The sequence below is a fragment of the Zea mays genome, chromosome 2 (genome assembly GCF_902167145.1).
Source record: "Zea mays cultivar B73 chromosome 2, Zm-B73-REFERENCE-NAM-5.0, whole genome shotgun sequence".
NCBI classification, from domain to species: domain Eukaryota; kingdom Viridiplantae; phylum Streptophyta; class Magnoliopsida; order Poales; family Poaceae; genus Zea; species Zea mays.
Window position 1 is genome coordinate 104,688,933 of NC_050097.1, and position 10,687 is coordinate 104,699,619.

Sequence of the window (10,687 nt, forward strand, 5' to 3'; positions counted from 1 at the left end):
GATGAGTAAATAACATAGAGTTGGTCAAGATGACCAACTTTTGAAAGAACTCCAAGGTCAAGGTAAGAGTAAGGGTCTATAGTCCTTAGGGTGACTATTCTAGTCTAGGCTAGCGGTCCTACAGTTAGCAAGGCTTTGATACCACTTATGTCACACCCGGTTTTGGAAGGTAAACTGAATGCGAACCATGCACGTGCCAGGATCAGAACTCACATACACAGCGATTACATAATTGGACATCATCACACAATGCTTGAATTAAATAGCGGAAAGGTACTTAGTTACATCAAGATGTCCGAGACATCCACAGAGTCTATTACACAACCATAGTTCAACATAATTATCAAAGTGCGGAAATAAGAAACGTAGATGCTAAGCCTACATAGGCAGCTAACTGGGGGTTTGCCGCTAAGATAAACTAGAACTCATCGTATTCCTGGAACTCCTCGAAGTCATCCATGTTGCCAGCTTCACCTCCTGAGCACTGAGAACAATGGGGACAACCTGAGGTGGGGTGGTTTGTAAAGCAAGGGTGAGTACACTTCAACGTACTCAGCAAATGTCCCGTTTGGCTAAAGTGGACTAGTTGTATGTGGAGTTAAGGTTAAGCAGTTGCTTTTAGTTGGTCAAGTTTTATTGTTATAAGTAGAGCCAAATTTTAGTAATAACCCAGTTATTACCCAGAGGCACTCCCTCCAAGAGGAAATACCAGAGATCAGAATTATAATCACCATTGTTAACCATCATCATAAAAGTAACCATTGTTCTTCTAATCGAAGAGGATCCCCAAGCAGCTCATAACCGTGAGCCCGGCTGATATACTAGTTTTTAACACTCTGCAGAGGTTGCACACTTTACCCACAAGTCGTGATTCCCATTCTGCCCGGGGTTCTAGCCTCCCCATTGGTCACTACCAAGGTGACCTAGCAGGGTCTCACTACGTAGCCTTTACAAAGATTTCCCAGAGGACATAGCCGCCTGTTAGGTTTCTCCAGTTTGATAAACACAGTACATCTCCCTAGAGGAAGGGTGACTAACAAAAACCAAATCCAAGAACATCTGCAACCAACCTCGGCAGAGCAAGTAATGTGCCCGGACCCCATTGACGGCCCTACGGCGAAGCTAACTACTACTCTGGTTCCTCTAATTAATCAGCTAGGGGCGTCCCATTCCACCCTCATGGTTGCACTATTATCCCGGGTTGTCACTCCCCCAAACAGGTCCTTATAGAGAGGCACTCAGGAAAGAGCCTGAGCCCCCTAAAGAATCATAAGAACCTTATTGGGATAACATCATCGTATCATAAAATATCACATCATGTTCATTGATTAAGTTTAAGCAATAGCATAAGCTAACCATGATTAACCCACAAAGGTAAACAAGGGTAAGGGAAATACAGACTAGTCAAACCTTAGGTTTTCAATAAAGTAATGCGGGACAGTGAATTTTAAAGTAAAGTATGACATGATAGGTCTGAGGACACTTGCCTTCAACAGGTTGTTGCTCAGGGAGGTCTCCAACAACACACTCAGGAAACTCGGACTGCTCGTTGTCTAAATAAAGCGAGCATGCATTCAATACATTTGGAAAGTACAAATGAACATCACACCAAACATGTACAAGCATTGGAACACATCTTAAAGAGACTTAATTTTACATAAAGGATAATGGATTCAAGTATAGCATAAACTATGGCATACATTAACTTTATTTGAAAATAGATTACTATTTCTCCTAAGTGTTATTTACAAGTACACAATCAAAGATCAATTGATTTTATGGTGACCTAAAATTTATAATAGAGATGAACTTATGTAATGCATATTATTAATCTCACAAGTTTAAGCAAGTTTAAATCTCTAAGGTTCTCCTTCATTTATTAACTAAATAAAACATACACCTACAATAGTTCTTATTCAATCCTAAAAATTTATAGTGTGCATATAGTGAGTGAACCTATTTTATTTAAACAGAGAATAGTTTTATGAACATTTTGCAATTTGAATCACTAAATTTGGAGTTCATATGCAAAAGTTATGAAATAAACAAGTTTAGGAATTCAAAATATGAAATTAGGGCAAATTCTGTGATTAAATAAAAGTCCAGGGGTCTAATTAAAACAAACTAGGGACCTATACGCTAAAATAGAGGACGGTGGGTTGATTTCCTAAAACTAGGGGGTTTCTTAAGCAAAACAGTCACACGAAGGGGTATCGGTTGAATCTAACCGTTGGATCAGAAACCGACAGCTGAGATTAGATCTGCGGCCGAGGGCGCGCGCGTGCGTGTGGGCGAGCACTGACAAGCGGGGCAGGGAGTGTCAGAGACAGAGGGGGAGAGCGCACTGACCGAGCGGGTCCAGCGCCAGAGGGGAAACAGACGGCTATAGGGGTCCGAGGGGGTCCGAGCCATTCGATCAAGATCGGACGGGGAGGGGTCCGAAGGGGGTCCGAACGGGTCCGAGGGGTTCAAGGGGGTCCGAGCCGTTCGATCAAGATCGGACGGGGGAAAATCAGACCAGGAAGGATGAGCGGCTGCGGGTGGCGCTGACAGGCGGGCTAGGGCGTCAGGCGTGCGTGCGTGAAGCGGTATCCCGTGGTCCGGGCCGTTCAATATGAATCGGACGAAGGGGATCAGACCGGGGAAACAGACGGCTGCGGGCGGCGCCGCTCCTCTCCGCGGCGGTGAGGTCGCCGGCGTTGAGGCGGGCGCGAGCTAGGGTGGCTCTAGGGTCGCCGGAGTTGGGCAGAGGGGAAGAGGGCACCACGGCGAACTCGATGGCGGGGAAAGGACCATGAATCCACGGGCAGAGGAGGGAGAACGGCGGTGAGAGGGTCTCGGGCGGGCCGGAGAAACTCTGGTGAGCGATTCCGGCCACGGGGAGGGGACTTAAGGCGCGCTAAGGCCTGCGTTGGCTTCAGCAGAGGCAGATGCACCTTAGGGACTAACACTGGGGAACTAGACGAGGCTAAATCGGCCGGACACCGCGCGAGCACGGTGGACCGCCGCGGTCGAACATCAGCGAGGGTGAAATTGGACGAACACAGGGCGCAATAAGGGAAATTGAGCACGGGGACAGGTGTCTCACCTCGAGGCGAAGCTCGGGGAGGCTTGGAGCGGTCTCCGGCGAGATGGATGGTCGAGAACGCGGGCGCGGGTCTCCGGCGACGGCTGGCGGCGAGGGCAGAGCGCGAGATAGGGTGAGAGTGTGCGAAATGAGGTGAGGGGTGTGCGCGAGGCACCGACGGGGCTATAAGAAGAGAGTTGGGCGCGTGGGCGGGCTTCGTGGCCGAGAAACCCGGCGACGTGCGCGAGTGCGCATGTGCCGGTCCACGGGGACGCGCGGAGATGGCGGAGCTGACAGGGCTGGCCCACGGCGCAGAGAGAGAAAAGAGGGACGCTCGGGGCAACGGCTCGACGACTGACGATCCGGGCCCGCAAAACACAGAGAGAAAGGGAGAGCGAGCGGGCGAAGGAAACCGGCGCCGACAGATCGGCCCCACTGGGTAGCGAGAGAGCGAGGGAGAGTGGGCGCTCGGGGTTGTGCCGACAGGTGGGGCTCGCCTATCATGCAGAGAGGGCGCCCGGGCGCGCGCAGGCTGGGCTTAATGGGCTGCCTTGTGCCGAATTAGCTTTTCCTATTTCTCTGGAATTTCTAATGCCTTTTCCATTTCTTTTTCTATAGGGTTTTCAAATCCAAATTCAAACTAGGTTTCAAATTCAAATCAATTCAAACTTGTGCAACACTTCAAAGAATATTTTAAGCTCAGCATGAAGCAACATGTCATGACTCATAAGGTTTTGACAAAAATAAATAATTAACCTCCACTAGTTTAAGCTATTTCTAAACAAAAAGGAAAAAGGGAGAGAGAATTTAGAGAGAGAGAAAGCGTAGAGTGAGAAAAGGAAGAGTAACACACGATTTTGGGTGATAATTAGAAATAAATTTTATACCCCCAAAATGAGGGTGTTACAGATGGTGCCGACATGAGGGACCCATGTAACAGAATCCGCGTGCGTCTTCCTTCCTTCGTTGTGCGCCGACACTGCGGTCCCACTAGGAAGTCACAGATTTGTGTGCCCGTCTCCTTCGCAGGCTCCGCACGCAAACTCACTGGCTTGTGGCCCCCCCACGACATGCACTACAGCGGTTGTTTTTCTTCCTGGGATATCTCGGCGAACGGATCGAGCGATTCGGTCAGGTTGTTGGCGCACGACTCCACCTCGCCCCGGCTTCAAATGCGGACCCAAGCCCCCTTGACTCTTCCCTTGCCTCCTCTTTTTTCTCCGCTGCCACTCCACGCTAATTCCCGCGTCGTCGCGTGCTGCACGGAGAAAGCCCGCCGCCATCGTGGTGTCGCGTCTACGCCGCTGGTGTAGCCTCGATAGCAGACCAGGGAGCTCCTGCAAGGTTGTCGGTGTTTGTGCGAGGCCTGGATTGGAGCTATTGGCGCTCGAGTCGCCGGTAATCACTCACCGAAGCTTCACCACCGCCATGGGTCCGCCATGCACCGTAGTCACGTCTGCGCGATCTATAATCGCTGGTAAGAACTCCACTCCTACCTTCGCCATGTCCATCTCATTGTGTAGCGCGGTCTAATTTTGGGTATGGGGTAGTGGTTGGTCGAATTGCGTGTCGCCGGCGAGCTATCCGTCGCGTGACCAGTGCGCCGCCGCCGTGCTCGTCGTCTGTTGGTGCGCGCGATCTCGGTCGTCGACCTGTTGTTGGATGGCCGGGGTTAGAAGCCAAATAATGATTCAGCCGAGGCATATAGCGACCGTAGGATTAGAATCCAGTGGCGGGGAATGGGTCCGCGGTTCATTAGATCTAAACCGTAGATCTAGCATCGGGTGGCTGATACTGAGTACCGGTTCATTTAAAGGTCATGCAAATCCGTGTCGTCTGGATCTAATCCAACGACCAGAAACCTTTCATACCCCTTCGCGGGTCAGTTTTGCACATGAGTCCTTCTGTTATTTAAGAATCAACCCGTCGTCCACCGTGACAGTGCTCTGAGTCCTGGAATATTTTGCGCAGAGCCCCTTGGGCTTCTCAATTATTGATGCGCAGTCCAGAAACTCGTAAATTGGTTAAATAATTATGGAAATGGATTTTTAATACAAAAATAAGTGCTAGAATTTGTATAAATCATAGAAAATTCATATGAACTCCAAATTGATTCATTTCAGTTTCTAAAATTTTATAATATTTTTATTTATCATCTAGTGTCTCTGTTTTGGCATGAAAACATTAATAAAATTTATTTCTTAGTTAATCTTGAATCAAATACATAATACCTTTGGAATTTCATAACTTCAAATCTATAACTCCAAAATTAATGATTCCTGTTCCTAGGATCTTATTTTAATGTGTAGATTATTATTGTATATTTTATTTACATGTTTGGTGTGATGTTAATTCTGCTATACTATGTATGTTTGTGTTGATGCGAGTAGACGAGCAAGCTATTGAGGATCCTGGTGTTCAGCAGATAGAAGTTGCTGAGCAGGAGCTCATTGAAGGCAAGTTGTGCCCTTGATCACTTATTTTTACCAAGCCATGTTCTTATTAATCATAATGATCTGTATAGGTTAATTTTGATGGGATCCAATAGGTTACCCTAGTTTTGGCTATCTTTACACCTTTTTTGCCACTGATATTTTTGGGTAGTACTTGCTATTGCTTTATGTGGTTTTGGGTTTGGAGATACATTATTCATGATTACACTTTTATTATCAGTTTATTATTACTGTTCATGTTAAGATCATTATGTTAATGGGAACATGGAGCGACCACCCGGGAAAACAGTGCTACCACAAGGGTAGTATGGGATGCCCTTGGCTGATTAACTAGGAAAGCTAGTGGATGAGTACCTTACCCGATAGCGGCAAGGGCAGTAGGGGAGTGGTCAGTGTAGAGAGGTCCTTGGGTTGATTTTGCTGCGATGGCGGTCAGGAGAGTGATTCCTGCACTGGAGCTTCCTATAACTGTAGCGGGTTTTCTGAAGCTAGTGGAACTTTGTAAACGTCTCGTAGTGTTACCCTGCCTCGCATCCTCGGTAGAGATGTATAGGATTGACCGTCTCTTGGCAGATGGGTGACATGACTTGTGGGTAAAGATGTGCAACCTCTGCAGAGTGTAAAACTGGTATACTAGTCGTGCTCATGGTCATGAGCAGCTCGGACGGGGCAGTTCAACAAACATCTAATACAACTACAACGCACCTGTGCAACAAACAAGATAATTATCACCATTAATATATCTATCCAATCCGTTCAATCAAATAAGCGGGAAGAGCAAGTCAGCTCACCATAACTAGATCAACACGGAATCTGCGAAAACGGTGACGATGGAGTAGCACGGCTGCACGGGACTTACCGAGGTGGAGGCGTGTAGCTGAGTGACGATGGCGGAGCTTGCTGATTCAACGTGGGGAGGGCCAACAAGGTCTACAGCCAGTGCTGTGAGATAGTGGAGTGCAGTCAAGCACCATGACGCCATGACGGAGCTTGAGGAGGACGACTAGCACCCATGGAGATGATAGTCGGGTGGTGGAAGACAATGGCCTTGAAGGGAGCAGGGACTAGACGACGGCGTGCTGAGGAAGATGAAAATTGTCGCTGAAGTTGAAGATCGACCGACAAGACGAGATCGTGGTTGTAGGTGAATTTGACGACATATTAAAACATGGCGGGCCCAGCAAGCCTCATAGCGAGCTGAGAGAATCTCACCATGGACTGGTAGCTTGCTTGGCGACAGGAGTTAGCAGCCGATTGCGATGCCACGCAGCGAGGTCGAGGAACGAGGGGCGCTGGACGAGGAGACGAGCCCAGGGAGGCTGGTGCTGTTACTTGGACAGAGTTGCCGAAGAGCCCATGACGAGGTGGACGCAGAGCTAGCGTGGCTGGCGAGTCTAGCCGGAGGCCAGAGCTCGGTCTGAGCGAACGCCGACCACCATAGCTAGTGCCGGACTTCAGGGGAAGAATTGCCTGGAACTTGGCACAAGATGGTGGCGTCCGATGGCCAGCCTCCACGCTGAGCCGAGCAGGCAGGGGTGGACTGAGGACGAACCGGTGGCCAGGGGGCGAGTGACGCTGGAGCAGACGGTGCTTAGCTGAGACCAGCACACGATAGGCACAGCTCTAAGCGCTCGCGTAGAGGAAGGCCAAGCGCTAGGAGTTGTTGCTAGGGAGGGAGCGAGCTGGGTGCTCGAGGTCGGAGACCACGACGTCCGGGATGGAGCAGGATCGGTGGCGTCCTGCGCAGGGAGAAAGCGCGCGAGGCTAGGAAGGTGATGGCCAGACTTGGCTTCGTCGAGGCGAGCAGGGAGGAAGAGAGGGAAGCGAGCAGCAGGGATGGCTGGGTTCAAGAGACTGAGGATGAGTGGCGAGGTGAACGACACTGGCGGCTGTTCGATGGAGTGAATCGATGAACTTCACTGGTTGATGTCTGAGTGGCAAAAGGAAGATAAAAGTGATGAGTGACTGATGCTGTCATCAGAGGCTAATGACGCCTGCTCGGGCTTCCAGTTCTTGTTGCATCTTTCCACGTGGCCATGGACGTGTCCATGCGTAGGAGCCCAGCCGTAGGGAGTGGAGACGTGAGTGATTCACTTTCCAGGAGCTCAAGCCAGATACAGATGAGAGAAAAGAAATAGAAAAGAAAAAATACGATGGTTGTTGGAATAAGAAGAAGAGAGGACGGTGGTGATGAGAGCGAAAGGATTTTTGTTCTTTTTTTACCTGCTATCCAAATATTCGATTAGAGAATAATTCAATTAACCGCTCTGTCTTATTTTTCTCGGATCCCGAGTGTAGTCTGAATTATAAAAATCAATCACCTCCAAAATTTTGTACTCGGTCAATCAATTAATTTAAATAAACATAAGAGTTGATAATTCACGGAATAAATACATTCCAAACTTCATGAAACATATAGAACAGACCGGATAGACAGAGATGAAGATAATATTGAAATTATGATACGCGAAGATTAGAACATAGAGATTGTTATTATCACCGATATCCCGACCATAAGTCCAAAGTTGTTGTTTAACATGATAAACACCTAGGGTGTTACATCGCCTTCTTTAACGCCTTGTAAGTTTTGTCTAAAATAGATCCTTGGTTGTGTGGTTGTCTGTTATCACCTTAACCCTTGTCACCCCTCAATCTTTACCGTGATCCTTATCATAAGAAAGCTTCTTGGAATCTCCCCTTTTCTATCTCAACTCGAGAGTGGTGTTCTACCCATTATGCCCTCGGCCATATCCTTTTTCTTGTCGCTTACCATGCTTGCTTTAACTCCATCCGTTGTTGTGCTCGTGCCCCTATGTTGCACGTCTTTTTCTTCTCCTCTTCCTTCGATAACCTTAGAGAGTAGTTATTCCCATTTCAAGAAAGACCACCATTTAATTAAAAGGAACGTATAGCAACGATATGTTTGTTGTTGTATGCTTGTGTTGTTTGTCTTTGTGTGATGATAGATTTGCTTCCTTGTGATGAGTGTTGATGTGTTGTGGCCCTTGGTGTAACACCCAAAATCCAAATTTTGGGATTTATAAATATATATACATATATCTAATCCTGAAATCTAAATAAGAATACTTTCTCGTAAAAGTGATTATATATTAGAAAGTATTTCCTCATAAAATAAAATAAGTAATAAATATTGAAGCTTTGGAATGAACTTCTAATGGACTATACATTCGAAATACTTTCGTAAAATGAATATTATGTGTTGCATATTGAAAACATTGCCTAAATAAAGAAGGTAATGAATAAATGAATAAACTTAATACATAAACCTTGCATTCATGTTGGAATATATTTTTTGTGTGCAAATTAGAACTTTGTTTGAATTTAAATCTAATTGCAATTTGAAAATAGGAAATAGGAAAAGAAAAGACAACAAGAACCTGCCAAGTTACGATACAAAAATAGAAGGAACTAGCTGAGGTCGAAGCACGTCAGAGCCAACTGAAGCAGGTTCTGCTTCGTGCTACTCCCCATATATCACAGAGTATGTGGGTAAGCAACAGTCATTCTCACAACCTACAGCTTTGGTTGCTTCGGCAAGTCACTCTCCAGCTGGGTGGGTCTTACCGCAACCACCAGCATTGGCTCCAACTTCATCTCATAATCAGCAATCTCAGGGGCAGTGTCAAGTTCAGCAGCAGCGTGATACAAGAGAGGAGTCCGAAGCTCGAACAATTAATAGTACTATTCCAGAATCCAGACATATTTACTGAAGCAACAGAGGGGCTGGATTAAAACTTTTTACACATCTATTGTAATTTTTGTTTCTTTTGCTTCATATTCTTGCTCTAAAAACAATTTGAGAAGGTGCAACCTTCATCACTATGTAATAAACCTGCGGTTACATCATTGAGTGTGACAACAAAGCCAAAGAAGCACCAAAGTCATTCCTACGGGGATGCAGAGCTAAGCTCTAAAGTCATTCCTACGGGGATGCAGAGCTAAAATACCACCCAATAAAGGTGAAGCTCCAAAGTCTTTCCTGTGAGGATGCAGAGCTAAGCTCCAAAGTCGTTTCTATGGGGATGCAGAGCTAAAATACCACCTAATAAAGGTAAAGAAGCTCTGATAGGAACGGGGGTGCCCGATCTTCCGTCAGGTGAAGATAACTATCGATTTGGTGGAGATGTCACATAGACGATCCGGCTTTCAATCAACATGACTAGAACCCCGCAATCACAGCACCACTTCTCCTCTGGTTATCAACCATGCGCTGAACGATTGACCTCGCCACGAAGGCTAATCCTTGCCTGCGAATCGAAGACACAAGCAAGAACAAGAAAGAACACAATCTAGAATATTGCGGATGAATGATTAAGCTCACAAGTTGGGGTCTCACAAACCAATCTACGGCGACTGTTCTCGACAGATCTAAACTTAAGCAAAACCCCACCCTAATGTGGCGGCGGCTGCTGAATAAATAGAGTATTAGGGCGTGCGTGACCCCTGGATGTGCCCCTAATGGGCTCCGACGCGATACACGGCCCAACGGCCCAATAGACGGTGTCACAGCACCAAAACAGAATCTAAATGCTGACTTGTTTCGACGATTTCCGTTGACTCCGGACGAATTTTAGGGTGGAACCAGTTGGGTTGGTTAGATAATCTTCTTATCTTTCCAACCATATCAAGTCCGTCGCAATCGGAGTCCGGATGCATCTTGGGTATCCATTTTAGTGCAGACTGGTCCTGGAACCCGAGATGGAGTCGCTGCTGAGTCGGACTTGATCTCCTTCGTATTGTGGCGCCCTTGCTGCTCCTTCTCAACACCTAGGCCTTTCCCAAGTCCTTGATGGTCCTCTCCAAGGTTCCTAATCATCAAAACATCCATGGCCCCAAGCGTAAGCTCTGAAACACAATCGACTAGGGTAGAACGTACCTGGAGATTTAGCTGTCGTGCACGTGATCGTGTTATCGGTCCATTCATTGTATGTATAGAAGTGATGTCCTCATCAAGCTCCAAAGTCATTCCAACAGGGATGCAGAGCTAAAATACCACCTAATGAAGGTGAAGAAGCTCCAAAGTCATTCCTAAGGGGATGCAGAGCTAAAATGCCACCTAGTAAAGGTGAAGAGACTCTAAAGTTGCTCCTAAGGGGATGCAGAGTCTTATTATGATATGTTTTCTATCATCATTTTTACTCAAAAC

General features: G+C 46.9%; 1 long non-coding RNA gene across 1 annotated transcript; it reads right to left on the reverse strand.

Moving 5' to 3' along the window:
- Positions 1–1,513: 1,513 nt before the first annotated feature.
- Positions 1,514–7,453, reverse strand: LOC109944530 (uncharacterized). The gene is made up of 3 exons (XR_002267603.2): positions 6,733–7,453; positions 6,380–6,599; positions 1,514–1,553 (listed from the first exon to the last, which is right to left on the reverse strand). It is a non-coding gene; the product is annotated as an uncharacterized lncRNA (long non-coding RNA).
- Positions 7,454–10,687: the final 3,234 nt, after the last annotated feature.